The sequence below is a fragment of the Pinus tabuliformis genome, chromosome 2_2, assembly GCF_031772625.1.
Source record: "Pinus tabuliformis cultivar Carrire ecotype Pingquan chromosome 2_2, CPIR1, whole genome shotgun sequence".
Lineage (NCBI taxonomy): Eukaryota > Viridiplantae > Streptophyta > Pinopsida > Pinales > Pinaceae > Pinus > Pinus tabuliformis.
Window position 1 is genome coordinate 983800163 of NC_142300.1, and position 20028 is coordinate 983820190.

Sequence of the window (20028 nt, forward strand, 5' to 3'; positions counted from 1 at the left end):
GCAGTCAAATAGATAGGACCCAGAGGGGGCTCGACCAACGCCCCCCCACCCAATAAGTAAATTGAAATTTATTACTTGTCCCACACCGGGCAAGGACCCGGAGGGGCTTGCGCTTCCTAGTGCAAGGAACGTAGTGCTTGCTTGACGTTAGGAAAGTAAGGACTTTGAGGGGCTGGCTTACTCCATATTATGGAAGAGCCAGTTCTTTGAATTCTTTGGTGAGATTTTGGTGAGATCAAGCCTTTACCTCATCGCACGTAAAGTCTTGATTAGAGAGGCGGTTGTTTCCTCTCTTAAGTTGCCTATAAGGACCCCCCTGAGCTTAGGGTCCGCCGATTAAGGCATCGTCTAAATGGAGAAGAGTCCCCCTCATCGGGGTGGGAAACCCTAGTTCAAGTCCAGGTGCTTTATGTTCCAGCGGAGGTTTTGGATGCGTAAGCAGGCTCGATTGATAAGGACCCTTTAGGGTGCGTTAGCACACTCGACTAATAAGGAGAGGGGGATCGACCATAGGGAGAGGACATTCTCCCTCTCCCCCCTGGTCGAGCGTTAAAACCCTACCATTCTTGCCATTTTAGTTTGGCGAAGGTTTTGGACATTCTCCCTCTCCCCCTGGTCGAGCGTTAAAACCCTACGAGATTGACCATTTTAGTTTGGCGGAGGTTTTGGACATTCTCCCTCTCCCCCTGGTCGAGCGTTAAAACCCTACGAGATTGACCATTTTAGTTTGGCGGAGGTTTTGGACATTCTCCCTCTCCCCCTGGTCGAGCGTTAAAACCCTACGAGATTGACCATTTTAGTTTGGCGGAGGTTTTAAAGATTAGGGCACGGAACCACACCCTCTCCTCTCGATGGAGACGGAGGACGGAGATGAGACGGGTCCACCACTCCCGTCAGTTGAGTGAGTGGATCCAGTTAGGCTGAGAGAGAAAGCACGGGGAGTGGATCCAGTTAGGCTGAGAGAAAGCATGGGGAGTGGATCCAGTTCGGTTCAGAGAAAGCGCATCCTAACCAGCGCATCTCGGTTTCGGTCTGTTAGAAAGAGCGGTACGGCGCTAAGCGTCGGTCCCTCTCCTTATCAGTCGAGTGTGCTTACGCACCCTATAGGCCGTTCTCACGGTCGGTTAGAAAGAGCGGTCACCCGCCGTTCCACCCTGGTCGGTGCCCGGCCTCCGGAGGACACCTGCCTTATCGAGAGAGATAAAGTACGGGGAGTGGATCCAGTTAGGCTGAGAGATAAAGTACGGGGAGTGGATCCACTTCTCTATTTTATGAAGCCGCAACTACCACATGCTCATAGACTGGTCTTTCTCTCTCTCTCTAGCTAGGAAATCACTATCATTATATATGTCATTACGCCATACTGAACCTAAACTACTACATGCTCATATAACTAACTACCACCATGCCCAGGTACGTTAGTGACTGATAAGGATGCGTAAGCAGGCTCGACTGTTAAGGCCGCCATCGCCCCTACTCCTTTATAGGGGTCACTCACTCATTCCGATGGGTGAGGGTGCGTTAGCACACTCGACTGTTCAGGCCGCCATCGACGGAGTCACTCACTATTCATATGGTGAGGGTCCTCTCCCTATGGTCGAGCGCCTCCGGTCCTTATCAGTCGAGCCCCTGCCGGTCCTAACCAGTGAAGGCTAAGCCCTTACCAGCGCATCGATCAAGTCGGTTCAGAGAGAAAGAGCGAAGCCCTCTCCTCTCCCTCTCCTTAACAGTCGAGTACCTAAAGGTCCTTATGGTCGAGCACCCTAAAGGGTCCTTATCAGTCGAGCCCCTCTCCTTATTAGTCGAGCGTGCTACGCACCCTGCCGGTCCTTACCAGTTGGCAAAGCCCTTATTACGCTTGGATGGGTTGCTTCTAAGACCTTGGGTTTTCATACGCTTGGGGCATACGGTTGGGGCTTCAACTTGGGCCTTTCATGAACCCTTTCATAGACGTGTGGGATCCTTCGTTAGTATGGTCCTAACGCTGCTATATTGGCCCAACTGGCCCTTATCGCGCGCATTATGAATATGAAATATGGCCGATCCTTTTTATGATTTACGAGGATGCCTTCCTTTGACAGCTCCCTACGCTACACGGCTCTTTGCCTACCGGGGTTGGTCCTTAAAAGCCCGTCTACCAAACGGATGTGAGGAGACATGCCCGCCCAACAAACACACTGTTGCCCTTACTCATCAAAACAACGTAGCACACTATCTCTTTACTTACGCATGCTTAGATAAAGACAGTAGACTCGATCCACTAGGGCGTTACCCAAACACCTGGGGCTTATAACCTGTCTTCGTTTCACGAGACCCTACCTTCTAAGTGGCTTTACCCAAGTTCCCTCATCAAACTGGGCTAGGGCTGAGAAGCCTACCTCCTTTACGATAGGATTCTTTTGGCCGAGAATACCTCACCATATGAATAGTGAGTGACCCCTAAGAAGTAAGGGCCCTTCGCTCGGAAGGGCAGGAGATACCGACCTTATCAAGCTAGAGGGAAATAGAGACTTGAATTGGGTATACTTCATCTCTTATTTAAGTAAAATAGATCAGAGGTAGGTCGATTAGACTTTCAAGGACCTTATCGGGCATTTAGATTCTCTAATTGTATGGCCTTTTGAAGCTTTCTCTATGTACGCCTTCTCTGACCTTGGCAGGCTTCCAACCCTTATCCTACGGTTGGTGCTTGGCTGAGCAGCGTTGCCCCTAACCCACCTTGGGGCAGAGATGATACCTTCGGGCAGTGATCCCGCAGCGGATGATGCCCTTTTCACGGACCTCGTGATAGTTCTTGCGATAGATCCCTTTCTCTCGTCTCGCTAGCTTGGGTGATATGCCCTAGCGCTATTACTTATATAATATAGTATAGGCAATCCCATAGGGAATTCCCCGTAAAGAGGCTGAACAATAGGGCCCGTAAATAGGCAGTCTCACTGAAGCCCCCCCACCCAATAAGTAAATTGAACCTTTAGGGTGCGTAAGCACGCTCGACTAATAAGGAGAGGTGCTCGACTGATAGGGAGAGGAGAGGGCATTTGCGTGCGTTTTACGGCGACTTTACACACCCAACCCTGCTATGATGGTCGAGCCATTCTTCCTCTCCCTCACCATATGACAAGTACTTATCTCCTTGCCCTCAGAAGCGCAAGCCCCTCCGGGACCTTGATCTTTATGCGAAACTAAAGTCAACGAAATCATACGAGTCAATATATATTAGGGCCTTCGATCCACGTACGTCTTACGGTCTTTACCTGAGAGAGGGGGAACCACCTTACTGGATAATAGTAGACTGCCCGAGTGTCAATGGTAGGGTAGGCGTGGAGAGCTTTTTGCGGGGAAACTTGCAAGTACAGTTTGGGGGGAGGCGGATGTACCCGAACAAGGGCTGGGCGTCGACCCAACCTTATGAGTATTCAGACTATAACAGTTCCGATGAACAGTCACCAACTTTTGACAGTTATACGATTCCAGAGGATGATTTAGAATTGGGTCAATCACGTTTATTAGAAGTGGACAATCGAGTGGTTGTACCGGCCAAAACTCCTCTACGTATGATTGTAACATCTGCTGATGTACTTCATAGTTGGGCTGTACCTCCCTCAGGTGTCAAATGTGATGCTGTACCCGGTCGTTTGAATCAGACTTCCATTTTGGTGCAACGAGAAGGAGTTTGGGTGTGGGAAAGAGTAGGAACGATAGAAACGATATGTTCAATTATGATTAGATTAGGGAAAGTCAGCACTATTCACCTGTTGCTTATAAGTGGTAGTATTGAGCTCGGCAATGACGACTGGCTAAGATACTAGGGAGTATGACTGGGTACTAAGACTAGGGAGTATGACTAGCGGCTATTGACAATGGGAAAAGACAAGTACTCCCGTCAATGACAACTGGGTATCGAAACCTTCATTCAATGACTAGCGACTATCAGCACCTTCGGGCAGCTCTGATTGGCTATGATCGACTGGCACGTACTAATTGGCACACACAGACTATTGGTCACGGACTATGGGTACGGACAACTGGGCACGGGGACAACTTGGCATGGACTAGCACGTACTCTTGGGCACTATGGGAAGGTGAAAAGAGCAAGCAATGTCCTGACTCATACTTGGTCCTGACTCCCTGGGTTTTGACTCTGGTCCTGACAACCCCCACTGTAAAGCCCGGTAGAAGCCCATACCTCACTGGATAAGCAATTGGTCGTGATTTCTCCTCCTCACCTAACCGGACCGTACCAGCCCATACCTAACTGAACCGGTATCAGGCCAGATAGTACGAGCCGTGAAAGCCCTTACAAGACAAGACAAGATTGTATATCTATCCACTATCCATAAGCGGGGTTGATTGTTAGGGTATGTAGTAGCTAGCTAGGTTGGCTGGTTGGTTGAGTGGAATCAGTTCAGGTAGGTAGGTTCGTTTGCTTGCACTAGCTCTGGTTTCTGGGACTAGCTATTGGTGGTACGAGTGGTAGGAGACGATACAATAGCTAAGCGTGATTGGCTTGTGCTCCTGCTTGCTTGGTTGGTTCAATCAATCTCTGTATGCCGGTAAGGTTGCTTGCTTGCTTGTAGGTTAGAGAGCTCTCGAGAATAGCTATTGGTGAGAGCAGCTAGCGATAGAAGCATTAGTTAGCGTGAAGCAATGGATGATTACCAGCCTAACGCTTAGGTTGTTTACCAGCCCACCAATGCCCACACTATAAATCTTACGCTGTCTAGAGTGACCAGCCTTATAAGCCTTATCAGCCATAGAGTGACCAGTCTTACCAGCCATAGAGTGACCAGTCTTACCAGCCATAGAGTGACCAATCTTACCAGCCATAGAGTGACCAGCTGATGAAACGAACAGAGCTCTAAGCCTACCTACAGCCAGCCTACCTACAACCAGCCCGCCTACAGCATATAAAGTAAGGACCCCATTGTGCACCTACCTTTCTCTTTGTTGTCTCAGAGACAACTCGGCTAAAGAATCAATTTATAGCCCTAGCCCTCTAATTCCGCCCTAGCCTTCTGCTGTTGGAAGGTCGCGTTTATCCCCGTTCTTCTCCGCCCTAACTTCGGCATGGCAACCCAGCCAAAGCACCCGGGCAGTTGGTAAGGCAGCACTGGCAGTACTCGGCTCAGCTGCCGAAGAAGACCCCGTTTCTATAAGGAGGTCACACTTATTCGCTTAGAAAGACTCTTTTTCACCCGTCAACCCTCATATTCAGGGTGAAAGGACGAGTACCGGCATTGAGTACCGGCATAAACTCATGGATCGACAGCGTCGAGTATCCCCATGTATTAGCCCCATGTATTTTCCCCATGGATTAGCCCCATGGATTAGGCCCCTTCCCTGTGTCAACCGACTAGGAATGACCCCGGTGGGTCTGTTCTCCCGGGTATCGTCAACTGGATATCAGCAACTAATCGGGACCTCATCATCGTGTAACCTCATCCATCGTAGCTCTACGTGTACCTCATCGAACCTCATCGAACCTCATGCATTGTGTAGCTCTACGTTGTAGCTCAGAGAGTACTCCTCTACGTGTAGCTCTATGTGTATCCCCATGGATTAGGCCCTGTGAGTAACCTCTGCGGCTTATTCCCCTTTGATTATTCCCCTTCGATTAAGCTCTAAGTGTTGCTGTAGGACCTCGCGTTTCGTATCGTTCAGTGAACGTCTACAGGTAGGAACTATGTTTCCATATCGTTCGGTGAACTGAAGCTGTAGTGCCACCATCTCGTAGGTGGTTTCCTTCTCTGCCCTTGCCAACGCCAACACCAATCAACATCGAACTAAACATCCTCCATATCAACATCGAATATGCATCAACTGAACATATGGATGGCTCCAGTAGTACTTGTCCTAATAAGGTATTAGATAGACTGCCAGAATTCGTTTATATTACGAAACTTCCCTGGTCTATCTTTAGCCCACATAGTAGAACCAATATTATCAGTTAGTCAGAGAGAGCATTTATTTCCACTTGTGCCCCCTGAGCTACAGCGAAGAATAAGGTATAGCCTTTCCATAGCAGTAAGCTCCATAGAGTGAAAGCACTATTGCCTTAAGCCATAGAGTGAAAGCCTTAGTTCCGTGTCTGAAGCTCCATGGAAATTAGCCTAAATAGACTAGCTCTAGTCTTAGCGCTATAGTCCCATGGCCTCTAGACTGGACTAGCTTCAGTCTTACCCTAAGGTCTTGCCTTAGCTTCAGTCTTAGTCACTTGCCCTCCTAACTAGATAGTGTGCCGCCTTAATCAAGCCTTAAAAAGACACTAGTACCCCACCCAAGCGCATAAGATCTTATCTAATAAGGCAGGGTGAAATCGAATATAAAAGCAAATAAAAAGACTAAGGGGTATAAGAAGGGGATATGAAGTTATGGTGTTATGTGATGTTGTGTGCGGTGGGCAGTAAGAAGGGTAAGGGGTAAGATTGTTTCATCCCGTCTTGATAAGAGAAGTGTCTATAGCAGTCCCTACTAAGCGATTAATTAAGCAAGTGTCTAGGCCTGAACCATAAAAAGGTAAGCGACTGCGTGCCTCGTCCCATATTTTCCGGAACAGATTTGCTCGAAGTTCTCTCTGGGTAAAAAGAAAGGGCTGTTTATAGAGGTTCTAATTCTAAGTATGTCTAGCACTCCTTCCTTTATCGACCACGTTCGGCAAACAGTTCTGGTTCTAAGAGCAAGAATAAATAGCGTATATAAAGGCAATGCGCGAAAGCGGCTCGGCTTCGTGATAAGTCAAATCCAATAATAAGTCTACGGGTCTGAGACCGTAATCCATAAACCTTGTGGGCACTTGAATTCGATCGATGTCGTCAAAAGGAAAAGGAAGGGAGTATGGTAAGGGAGAAGACTGAAAACTAGGGCTGGTGAAAGGTAAACAGAAAAGAATACGCTAAGTTGTTTCATAAAAAAGCCCGGACACATGAACGTCCAATCCTAAGACGCCGTAGCATAGGTTTTTGAAAGCTAAAGCCTAGCCGCCTGCTATAAAGCTACGTTTAGGGACCATAATTTGGAGTGGGCCCGGACATAGCTCAGAGCTATAAAGCTACGGAGCTACAGACAGATAGTTGTTTAAAGCTTAAGCCAGACCTTAGCTGTGGTCCTGCCTTCCCTCCTTAGCTTAAGTCGGAGCTTGTCTTTCTCTCTTTTCTCTTCAGTCTTATTCCTTCCAACTACTACCTCTCCTTCTAAGCTTCTTAATTAGATGAGTGGGTAGATGAGTTCAACCTTCTTAGATAGTGGGTAAGGATAGGCTTATACTATACCTTCCCTATAAGCCTTCTAAGTAGGTAGGTGAGTGAAACCTTCTATGTGAGGCTGAATAAGTAGGTGAGTCTTCTTCCAACTACTACCTTCTTTTCCCAACCTTCTTAGCTTCTTAAGTAGGTGAATGAAACCTCCTCCTTTCCTCTTCTGCTGTCACCTATTGCCTATTGTAGCACCACATCTTCGAAATCACGGCAGTTCTGACACCTTTACCTCCATCACTTGATGCATCTGCTTTGCATCATTGCCCTTATTTCCCTTGGTCTTGCCACTTGGGTAAGGTCTTCTATAGGTGGGTTGGTTAACTAGGTCAACTTAAAGAAAGGCAATGCAGGGTAAAGGGCCCTTACTTCTTAGGGGTCACTCACTATTCCGATGGTGAGGCCCGGAGGGGCTCGACTGTTAAGGACCCTTTAGGGTGCGTTAGCACACTCGACTAATAAGGAGAGGGGGCTCGACTGATAAGGAGAGGAGAGGGGTCACTCACTATTCATATGGTGAGGGTTCATAGCGATAAGGACATTCTTTATATATGTAATTTCCGTACTAGGGAACCTATTTCCGGGGAGGCTACACGGACCCTTCCATCCACGCATACCATCCCTCCTAGGGAAAGAAAGATAGGAGGGCAGGACACAGAAGTCGATAACCCTTGCTCCTTGGGCCTGGTAGGACTCCTATAAGGGTAAGGGCTTTGAAGGTAGGGCGTGTGGTAAGGCTTCTTGGGTGCGGTAGGTGCTGTTGATGGCGGGATGCAGGCCTTGAATCGGGTCAATCCATCCAGTCATAGGTAAACCAAAGTGCTCGGAATAGTGAGTCGATGGCGGCCTTTAGTCGAGAGTTCGGCAGGCTCACCCTCACCATATGAATAGTGAGCCCCCTAACGGGTCCTACCGGGCCTCTCCTTTAGTCGAGAGTTCGACAGGCTCACCCCCACCCAATAACGCGGAGCTTTTTGACATTAGCATCAAACGAGATTAGCCATTTGACCGTGGCGGAGGTTCTTCAACCTTGACTTCCTATCATATGGTGAGGCCCGGTAGGGACTCGACCGAGGTTACGAGGGAGAGGAAACTCACTCATTTCAACGAAGTGGATGCTCGTATATAATTAGTAGAAGCATATCCCTTCTGCAGAGGATCCAATCTTGTGCAACCACCTTGCCCTCAGAAGCGCAAGACCTCCGGACCTTCTTTGACTCGGCTATTTATACTTGCTTCAGGAAGCCCCTGTCTCCTTCATCTCACCTCTTGGTCGCTTTCCTTCCTTGGTCACCTTCCAAATGGTAAGTTCTTCCCTTGGTCATCGTTTCAAGTAGGGCTCGACTCGAGACGAAGACATCCCAGTGCGATCAACCATCATCTTATTCCTATGAGGCATTAGGTGCAGTTGTCGCATCCCATAGACTGTAGCTATGGGATCGCCCTCCCATCACACCTCTCATGTCTTCTGCCTCTCTCCTCTTGCCTTCTCTAGGTCTATCCTAGCATCACCACCTCTCTTCTCTTGCCTTCACTACATTCATCTTAGCATCACTTCCTCCCTTATCTTTCCTTCGCTAGGACCGTCGTCGCCACCTCCCTTTTTCCTTCCGGCCTGTCCTTTGCCCTTTCCGTTAGAGTTGGTGTCGCTATCTCCACCCCGATCGAGGAAAGATGATAACCTCTATGATGTAGGTACTCAGTTCATTCCAGCATGTGCCTACATTGTCAAATTTGGCCTATAGGTAGGTGCAGGTATCGCTCTCTTACCCTCACTACTCACTAGTGATTTCACTAGTCTAGTTGCTATTATTCTCGTTAGACTCACTCGTGCTTTATTACATGTTCTGGCTATTGTTTCACTAACATGATAATTATCACTTGCTTATTTAGAACCTCATAATTTAGCTATCATATAACTTACATGATAGTGAAATTGACTGCTCAATGCTTGTATTTCATAGTGGAATTGATATCTTTCTTAAATAGTAGTTCAGTTTGCTTGTTTCCCTATCTCGACATTCTTGCTTGTCATGCATCTCTTGCCTAATTGACTTTCCGAAAGGATTTGGATGCTTTGAAAGGCAGGATTCTACGACGACACGCTGGCTGTCGGTAGGAGCTCATCTCCCAGGCACAGGGATGGAGGTTTATAGGGCTGGGATCATCAAATGGAAGGGTGGAATGAGCCCTCGAAAGGGGAATTCTATTGGGGCAGGTAAAAACGCCCTGTGTGAAGTTAAGGTGGTGTGGTGGTGTGACTTACCACTTAACACGGTCGGAGGCGGTCGGTGGCCGGTTCCACGAGCGTGCCCAGACACGTCATGGGAAACAAGCAATGCGGTGCTGCTCCAGTTCTTACTCCTGTAGGTACAGTTTTCGCTCCTTCCCCGATGCTATCAAGGGCTAAACGCTCCTGTAACTGTTCTAGCTTAGCCTGTAGGTTTGCCATATTGTGCACCTGTTGTTTGTCGAGATCAAGACCCAGTTTCTATTGATGATCCATATCCAGATTCTGTTGATCCAGCAGTCAATCCAACAGCAGCAGCTTATCCAGTCCTAAAGTTTGGTTCGCACAGTATTATTCCTCAGCCTAGGTCTGTAAGGTCCTTTGATGGATAAGACCTCGGCTAACTATAACCGCATCCAGATTGTCTTATGGTCTATAGGATGGTTGCACTTATATGGTATAGGTTATGCTATTCATAAGGCTGGATGGGTGGGGTGAAAAAGAGAGATTCTATCGATCCATAATATAGTAAACAGAGCATGCCGATACAAGCTTGACACGAAGTGCTTCACGGGGCATTTGGGGGTGTTTCATTATTTTATTACCTTAACTCACCTACCCCAGCTTGAGTTTCATATAACCATATCAAGCAAGGTAGGTGGGACGGGAACCATAACCAACCCCTAAAGTCTGTATGCCGTTCAGCTTTCAAGCACTCGATCAAGCACTCGAGCCATTATGCCGTTCAGCCTTCTCTGTCTCGGTTGTTCTTGCCATCTGGTCACGAGCGAGCCTTCCATCTGTATGGCACTCGAGATCAGTACAAGCCTGTATGCCGTTCAGCCTTCTTTGTTACTATGGCAGCCATTCAGTATGCCCCTCCCGAGGTATGCGCCTTCTTGCCGTGACAAGCACTCATCAAGGATAATGACCCTCGTATCACGTATCTAATAGATGGTTATGGAGTTGGTGGGAGTGGAGTTTCGTCCTTGTATTCGATCGACCAATGTTGGATAGATACATCCTTTCTTCAGTCACGACAACCAACCATAGATCTCTTGATCGGTAACGGCAAGAATCACTGATCGGTCACGGCTTGCCCCCCCACCCAATAAGTAAAATGAAGGTGCGAAGCCGCTTGTCCCTCCGGGGGCAAGGAATTATATAAATTACCATAATTTCATAGATAAATAAAAGAAGGTGCGAAGCCGCCAGAGAAGAAATAGGAGGGGCAAGGAATAGAAATGATTTTCCCATAATATCAAATGAAAGGAATGAAATAGAAATTAGATCTGCCTTCGTACAATGTTCAATGCATAGCTTCGCTTACGTACGCTCAGATGAGATGAATAGATCGATTAGGTTAGGAGTGAATATCCACCTTCCTTCCAGTCACTCTTCATCTCTGGTAGGGAGATCTAAAGGCTTACTCACCATCAGTAATATAGGTCAATACTATCATATAGGTTCGTATGGGGGTGTGTCCGGATAGATTTCCTTTTACTTTCTGTAGGGGCTTGCCTACACGAACACGAAAAAGCTTGCCTATAGGCTTACCTATAGGTCGTTGTATCATAGGTTTACCTGCTCTGGTGAAGGCAACCTATAGAACGAGTCACTTGATGAATGATGCATAATTACATATGAAAGAATGACCAGTATGTTTCTGTTACAACGGGCAACAGCAGCAGCATCAGTAGTTTAAGCACCAGCATAAGCAGCATATCTAGCAGCAGATCAAGATCGATACCCATAAGCACAGCTAGCAGCATATCCAGCACCAGTAGCATCATAGGCAGCATCTTATATAATAGATCCAGAAGCAGAGGAAGCAACAAGCACAGTAGCTAGATTAGTAGTATATGTCCCCAACCTAAACTAATCTAGTTGGGTACCTGAAGTAAAATGAGTGTAAAACCGGGTAGCTCCAAGTATAGGTGCTGTCGGCTGCCTGGGTAGCTCCTCGTTCATTCTGTGGGCTGTCCTAAAGTCGAATCGAAGGGCCTAAACTTAAGCGGTCTCTTGGAACTTAACCGGGCTCAAGTAGATGGATGCTCTGTCAAGGGACTGTCCATAAGCTGACTTCCGGATATAAACAAAGGCTATAATAGTCCTCCCTCGAGCTGCTTGCCTTCCATAAGAAAGTATCCCAGGGAAAGAATCCAATTCCTGGTGATGTTTAGCAGTTGTTCTGGATGGACCTAATGGGCCTACAATTCTAATGCTTCTGAGCTAGCAGAGATAAAGGAGTAGGGTGGGTGCCTATCCTTCACCCCCAGGGAAGAAGAGATCTCAAATTGTGGATAGCTTTCCTCACCTTCCTAAGTCAGGTGAGCCATCCTTCCTTATGACTAGAAGAACATAAGAGTATCGATCTTTTCCCCATTATATCTTATATTACCAGACACTCACACTCACACTAAATCAAGCCTGTCTTATGGTAAGGTCAGTTGTATTAATCATGAGCCCGTATAAGTCGTAGTATAAATAAGTCGTTGTCAGGGATATATATTCTGTATCCTTTCCTTATCACTTGCCCTGTCCTTATCTCTAGATGCATGGCTTTTGGCGGCTTTACCCGCCTCACCGAAAGGGCAGAGCCAGTTACGAGAGCCTTAACCAACTCCCTTCAAGTCAAGGGTTGAGTGCTTGCCTACTGAACTAGGTTCATCAAGTACTTATAGGGAGACAGGGAGACAGACTGGTCACTTATTAGGTCAAGTACTGAAACGTATATAAACTTTAGCCTTGAAATCAGATGTTGGTTTGGTTTTACTATTAGTTGTAAGGGGGCTTTCAATATACCTATGTGTAGCCTAGCTTTCAAATTTGGAATATTGAGCAACGAATGAATGCATAATTACATATATAATGAATGAAATGAACAGATCCTCACCATCGGAATGGTGAGCCCCTCTCCTTATTAGTCGAGCGTGCTACGCACCCTACCGGTCCTCCTCTTTCTTTGACTTCCTACAAACTACTCTAACTTATCTTTCCTCTTAAAGACTTATATGACTCTCTATTTCCTGATACTAAGATTCCTAAGGAGTGAAGTGACAGTAGCACCGAGAGACTTTGATTCCCCAAAAAACACAACTCACCTTCTACTGGTCCTCTTAGAACCCAAGAGACGAGGAGCAATCTAGGTTCCCTTCTCTCTTGCGAACCGGTTTTCTAATTGAAATGACCCCCCTACTGAAATAAGAGCTGAACCTAGACCACTACATCGACTAGCAAGCTAATTCAGGAGGTGTGCCCGTCAGAGGGAAACCACAAGAATTCACTCACAAACGTGATACGCACAGGATAATGTGAACACTATACAACAAAAACCTCCTTCTAATGTATCCAAAGCTCAGGCAGTAAACAAAGGTAACAAGCTTTGGGTGGCATCACAACAATCTTGTTATCACTACCCGGTATCGTCTCCCAATGGATGATGGCGGGAGAAGGTCAGCCAATCAAGGATCCCAGCTACCAATAGATCATATTGTTAACCAATGATTCTCGTAAACAGTCTCGTCGTCAACCGGGGAAGCCGAGGAGAATCGATCACCTAGGATTGGCTCACCAGTGTGGGTGTTCGAGGGAGGTGAAATGCTGCCTTGTCATATCTGATGGCGGGCCCTTGATGGTAGATACATGCCCACAGCGCAGTTCCATTAGTTCCTTTGGTATGGAAGTAGTTGTTAGCTGGATCTGGTATATTTTCTGTGCTTTCCGCGCCCGGTGGGGGAACCGAGTCAAGGTAGTAAGCTACTAGTTTGACAAGCTAATAGTTTATGGTCAACTGAAAGTGAAAGGCCAATAATCATTGGGGCTAGACCCCTAGTAGGTATACTTAGAAATTTCTGAAGGTTGACTTGGCGATTGCTGAAAGGTGGCTGACCAGCCGTGAAATGCCGGACTAATTGGCTATGGAATTATTGGCTAATTTCTAATTTCTTATTATATGATTCATTGAGATGAGAAAACGATGGTGCGAAGCCGCTTGTCCCTCCGGGGGCATGGAATAATTTGAGAATTTCCGATATCAATTCGAAAGTCAAGAGTGAATAAGGGACTTGGCCCCTAGAGTTGTAGGATGGTAGAGTATTTGAGGTAGGTGAAAGGGGTTCCTCGGCTACTTAAATAATAGAAATCTTTTGATATCTTTCTATTTATATGCCCTTTCCTTCTTCGCTTCCCTGGGCTGCTAAATGGTTTGGCTGGGCTGATGGAGGAAGGGAGGGCTTCAAGTAGGTGAATGAATCGTACCTCATGACTATTGCTTGGCACGCGTGATTCTATTTCGTATTCGTGAATGTAGAGGAGTACAGGTATGTATTTCCTCCGTGTGTATAAAAGAGTAGTGGGAGGAAAAAGAAGTAATAAATGAGCATTGAGGGGTGGAGCCTCCCTCGAAAGGGGGAAAACCCCATCCCATGCCTTCCGATGGTACGGGTTACCTTTGTATTCCGTTCCTCAGTAAGGTAGGAGTAATCCCCGCCAGATCTGGGTAGTGGAGACTAGCTCTGAATTCGAATAGTGGTAGAAGTGTCGCTCCCCTGTGGCTGGTTGTGAATGAAGGATATTATATAGGATGCGTAGTATGGGTAATGGTTTTTCTCGGTGTTTCGGTGTGGTGTGTGTCTTTTCTCGGCAGTGTGTAGTATTTGGGAAAGTAAAATAATAGAATCTGCTGGTTGTGGCGTAGCCTATATATATTCTAAAAGTTGGCATGCCTAGGTAACAACCGATTAGTAAGGGTGAGTGAGCTCCGTAAGTCAAATGGTATTCGTGAGCATAGACCGGACCAATGCATTAGTAAGGTCTTAACTGAGTAAGGTCTTAAAAACCAGGCCACTTCGCTGGGCAATCTAAGGACCTCCCTGGACCTTCCCACAACACCACCACTTATTCCACTGATCGGTTTAGGGTCGATCTCCTGTCGTTGTTAATATGGAAACTCGACTCGTTAATAATTCTCTAATCTCGATTTGGTTCATTGTAATCTAGTTTATCACCGCCAAATTGACCGAAGGGAATCCTATGTCGGCGAATCGACATCCTATGTCGGCGAATCGCACAATGGGCCTAAGGGTACTATCCCCCCCTTTCTCTCTGTCCAGATAGTGCCTATGAAGCCCCTTCCCTCCTGGATGCCGCCACCCTCCGACTATAGAGGTTATTATTGGTCGTTTGGAGGTCCGTTAGGGGAACTCCTCGTATATTTAAGCAAGGCTCTCTAGTCGTAGGTTCCATCAGTCGTGTATCCTATCAGTCGGGTCACAGTATACCACCAATTTCTCCCGGTGAGAAACGCTACCCGCCCGGGAGATATCCTCCTGTCCTATCTCCGAGTTTCCTCTTTGATGCGCATTCGGTACAGGATTGTTACTTACGTGCATGTGCCATCACATTTTCGACAGTTAGGGAAATAAGTAGTGTAGCCCGAAAGAGCTGGTAACTACAGACAGGGGATAGGGGAGCTGGGTAAATTCCAACAGGGACTGGAATTACGGGCTATGCCTCTCGAAATGGGAGGGATGCTATCTTTGCTCCAACCTTTTCTGCCTCTGTGGGATCTACTGATATTGGCTTTCGAACTGTTTATTTGACTTGATCAACATACTCTTAAACAGGTGAAACTGTTGCGATGCCGCAGGCCCCTAACACAGGATATGGGTATAGAAAAGGAAAGGATGCTACGGGCTATGGGCCTGTATCTCCAATGAGTGAGACTGCTGGATCGACTTCAATTGGTTCAAAGTAAACAGGTGCTTCAATTGGATAAATTGGATCAATAACTGGCTTTCGAACTAGCGGGGATGCTTATTGCTCTGTCCCAACCTATGCCTTCGCTTCTGCGGGTACCTCCACCTTTGCTTCCGGTCCTGGGACTGGATAAACTTGTAATGGTACAGCCACTAACGGATCTATAACGGGCTATGCGGGCTATGCAATTAGTCCATAAACTGAGGCTGGTGGTTCAACCGGATCAACTGCTGCTTCTGTCCCTCCTTGTGCATTTGGATTTGCTACTGACCAGCTTTACAACGAGATCTGCTGCCTTAGCTACTGGGTCAGTTCGAACTATAACTGGCCCAGGAGGATATGAATCTGCTTCTGGCGCTGAACCCTTGCCTGGAACTGGATATGCATTATATATAATAGAATATATTGCCTTCGCTATTGGTGGTTCCGAGTAAACGGGCTCCGGGTCCATTCAATAAAAGGAATCCCGGACTGGAACTGGACGAAGGAAAGTTGAGACTAGACACTATACTATATGTATCTTTGCCCTGCCCTTTAGCCAATATGTGTTTCTTCCCACCTCTGTCATGTGCTTCCCTCTGCCCCCTGCCTATGTGTATTCCGACCGATTGACGATGCCGATCGACAATGTGTTATGACCGCTGTGTGCCCCTGCCCTGTGTATTTCCCTTGTTGATTCATGTGCTTTTCGCCAATCGATGTGGAAAAAGATTTGATAACTTGAAATGCCACACAGCTCTGTTTTCGTTACTAAATTTTGTCTATTTTGATTCTCCCGCACACCTGGAATCCATCTTACCGGCCTCGGAGTGCCTCACCGCTTTAGAGCTCTGGGGCATCTATTTTCTTTAGATAGACATGAACACTCTTTATATTTATATACGTAATTTGCTGATTGGAATCACACTTGTTTGAAGATGCTGCTGGGTACCATTATCACTATTGTCCCAAGCGTTGGCCGGATCCCGATGAAGGATTACCAATTGCTTTAGAGTAAGATCCCTCACCATATGAATAGTGAGTGACCCCTAAGAAGTAAGGGCCCTATTTCTACTTTTTTATACCTACTTCTTATTTGGATACGACGCTCTTCCGACGACGCTCTTAGACCTGAACCTCTTCATATTAGGAGGGAAATTTTTGATATACGCTATATAAGGATCTTCCTTATTGCGCACCCGCCTTTTGTTTCTTATTCGCTGCTGCGCACCTCTTTCTGCTGACACCTGCCGGATGGATGGGGTTGATTAGCAGCCGAGAGATAAGGTGGTGGTTTCCCTTTAACAGAAATCGTTGAACTGCCGGATTGGATTCATTACAGCCAGAAATCACTTCAGCTTATATCGTTGAACAACTGCCAGATGGCGGTCCATCAGAGAGCGAGCCTCGTTGGTATGGATGGATGTTCAGACAGGCTTCAGACTGCTAGGAGGGAGATGCCCACACAGCCAGGGGATGGTTTATCACACTTGCAGGAATCTTAGGAGGTTCGGGCACTTTCCTTGGGGCAACGCGCCATCTTTCACTCTTTCATTTCCCATATTGCCAGGTTAACATCTATCATCTTTATACGCCCACTTTGCTTACTGAAATTCCCACTTATTGTAAGGCTGGGGTCACGTAGGAGAACTCTTGATAGGCCACCTTTCAACTAGCGAATTGACCAGTTTCGTTAGGCCACCACCTTTCAGTGACACGCCATCTTTCTGTACTGACATTCCCACTTATTAGAAGGCCAGGATCAGGCCCGGTAGGGACTCACTATTCATATGGTGAGGAAATAAACATTACCAGCTACTTGCATTGAGTACCTAGAATGCATGGACACACATTGGGATCGACTAGCGGCTACTTTCGGCTCTTGGATCGAGTGCATCGACTAGCAGCATTGAGTACCAGCAGCATTTACTGTCACCGGCATCGACTACTCTTGGATCGGCTCTTAGATTGAGTGATCACCACCTGGATCGACTATCGGCATTGACTATTGAGTACCGGCACCGAGTGGATCACAACACCTAGATCGACTCTAGGATCGACTCTTTTCATTGAGTGCCTCTACACTTGGCTGGCATTGACTCTTGGCCATCGCCACCTGGCATCAAGTAGCATCATCGACTGCATCAACACCTGGGTCGACTACATTGACTACCGGCATTGAGTACTGGCACACCTGGATCTACTATTGGCTATTGGTCGGAAGATGGAAGAGGAGGACATGTTTTTATTTACACTTCGTTTCTTCCAGTCATGATGCGCAAGCAGGCTCGACCACTATTTACCCACCCACCCCAATCCCCGAGGGGAGAGGACTTCAATGCATAATTACATATATAATATATCGAATTGATGGCGGCGATGGCGGCCTGTTGTTCTTCAAGTTTCATTTTACTTATTGGGTGGCCCCTATCAAATAAGTAACTAAAAAAGTCACTAACGTACCTCTCCTCTCCTCTCCTCTCCTCTCCTCTCCTCTCCCTTATGGTCGAGCACCGTAAAGGGACGGAGTCACTCACTATTCATATGGTGAGGGTCCTCTCCCTATGGTCGAGCCTGCTTACGCATCCTCTCCCTCTCCCTTATGGTCGAGTACCTAAAGGTCCTTATGGTCGAGTACCTAAAGGTCCTCTCCCTATGGTCGAGCCTGCTTACGCATCCTTAACAGTCGAGTACCTAAAGGGACGGAGTCACTCACTATTCATATGGTGAGGGTGCGTTAGCACACTCGACTATCAAGGCTGCCATCGTTTTAACTCTCACTCATCATATGGGTGAGGGACGGAGTCACTCACTATTCATATGGTGAGGTCCTCTCCTCTCCCTTATGGTCGAGTACCTAAAGGTCCTTAACAGTCGAGCCTGCTTACGCATCCTCTCCCTATGGTCGAGCACCTAAAGGTCCTTATGGTCGAGCACCTAAAGGTCCTCTCCCTATGGTCGAGCCTACTTACGCATCCTTATCAGTCGAGCCTGCTTACGCATCCTTTCAGACGAGATTCCACTCTCGATGCATGCCTCTGGAAAACTACCGCAACATAGGCTAGCTAAAGAGAGATAGATCGAGTAGGTCTACATTGAATTATATATGTCATTACGATCTGAATCTCTATTTTATGAAGCCGCAACTACCACATGCTCATATATAACAATAACTGGTCTTTATTCTCTCTCTAGCTAGGAAATCACTATCATTATATATGTCATTACGCCATACTGAACCTAAACTACTGGGGCAATATCTCACATCGAATCTGGTATGACACATATCGATGCATTCATTCGTTATATACGTAATTACGCCAACCAAGCACTATGACTGATTTGGAAGGGATGGCTTTCTTTCTAGCTTTCTTTCTGGCTGACTAACTGACTGACAGGAACTTCAATGGCGGAGGTTTTTCAAGATTTCCCTTAATTTACTTATTGGGTGGGGGGCCTGGTCGAGCGTTAAAACCCTACTAATTTGGCCATTTTAGTTTGGCGGAGGTTTTTCAAGATTCCCCTCTCCCGGTGGTCGAGCGTTCGTTGCCTCACCCTACTATTATAGCATTTTCAGGATGCGTAAGCAGGCTCGACTGTTAAGGCCGCCATCACCTTTAGGTGCTCGACCATAAGGGAGAGGGCCGCCATCGAGAGGAGAGGAAACGAGCAACTCTCTTTTGGGGTAGGGGCCCCAAAAGGGAGGTCCGTCAGGGTGCGTAGCACGCTCGACTAATAAGGCCGCCATCGGCTCGACTGGTAAGGAGAGGAACGAGAAGAACTAATAAGGCCGCCATCGCTCGACTAACAGGAGAGGAATTCTATATGTCATTATGACAGATATTATATATGTCATTATGCCATCTCCTACCTCTCCCTCCTACCTTTTGGCCTTTCAATCTCTCCTTACCTTCCAAGAGAACCCGGCGTATCAGTTATCAATTCTACCCTACCTACCCAACTAGCGAACAACCTACCTATCTCTATCAAAGTGCCTCTCTTCTTCTTTAAGGAAGGTTGATACTTACATCCAGAAGGTTGAGGCCCCCCATCCAGTTGGACACCATAGCTTAAATTGTTGGGAACTACCCATACCTTTTGGTTTTTCTTTATGGATGGAGTTATAAGGGTAATGCCCAGAGCAGAGCTAGTCTTTATAATCTTTTGATGCTTCTTATCACTTCGTGCCTTTTGAGGGCGATTAGGTTTTTTTCTTTTATATATTAACCTACCTAACCATGTAAGTAGATGATGCCTAAGCTTCTATCCCATCTCATTTATTGGTAAGCGTGCGTAATTGGTAATATGGTCGAGTGATAGTGGTAATTGGCCTTCCCCTCGCTTCACTATAGAAAGGGTTACGGGTTATATACGTCCCCTTTTCTACGCCCCTTCCCCTACGTAGTTATCACACGGGGGGAAAGATCATAGCAATTAGGATATTCTCTGGGTTCTCCTGCTCGAACCAACCCATCCAGAGATATACACATATATGAATACATATACGAAGATAGATAGGTCTCGTTGAGCGGGCAAGAGCGGGCCTGGGACTTATAAGCAGATAGACACGAGGTAATCTCATTGAGCCGGTGGTTGCTTGGCCATGCAAAGATAGAAAAGTGGTTGAGGGTAGTTGACTTCCGATTAGAGCATCCGACCATCCTTTTTCTTGTTAGCGGGCCCTTGTCCAATCCTTCTGGTCGGGAGGAGCTATTACAATCTGTCTGGCCAGGTAACCGGTTGCCCTACTTTTTGAGTAGTCTGCCCTACTTCTTTTAGTAGGGAGTCACTTACAGCTATTTGGTTTCA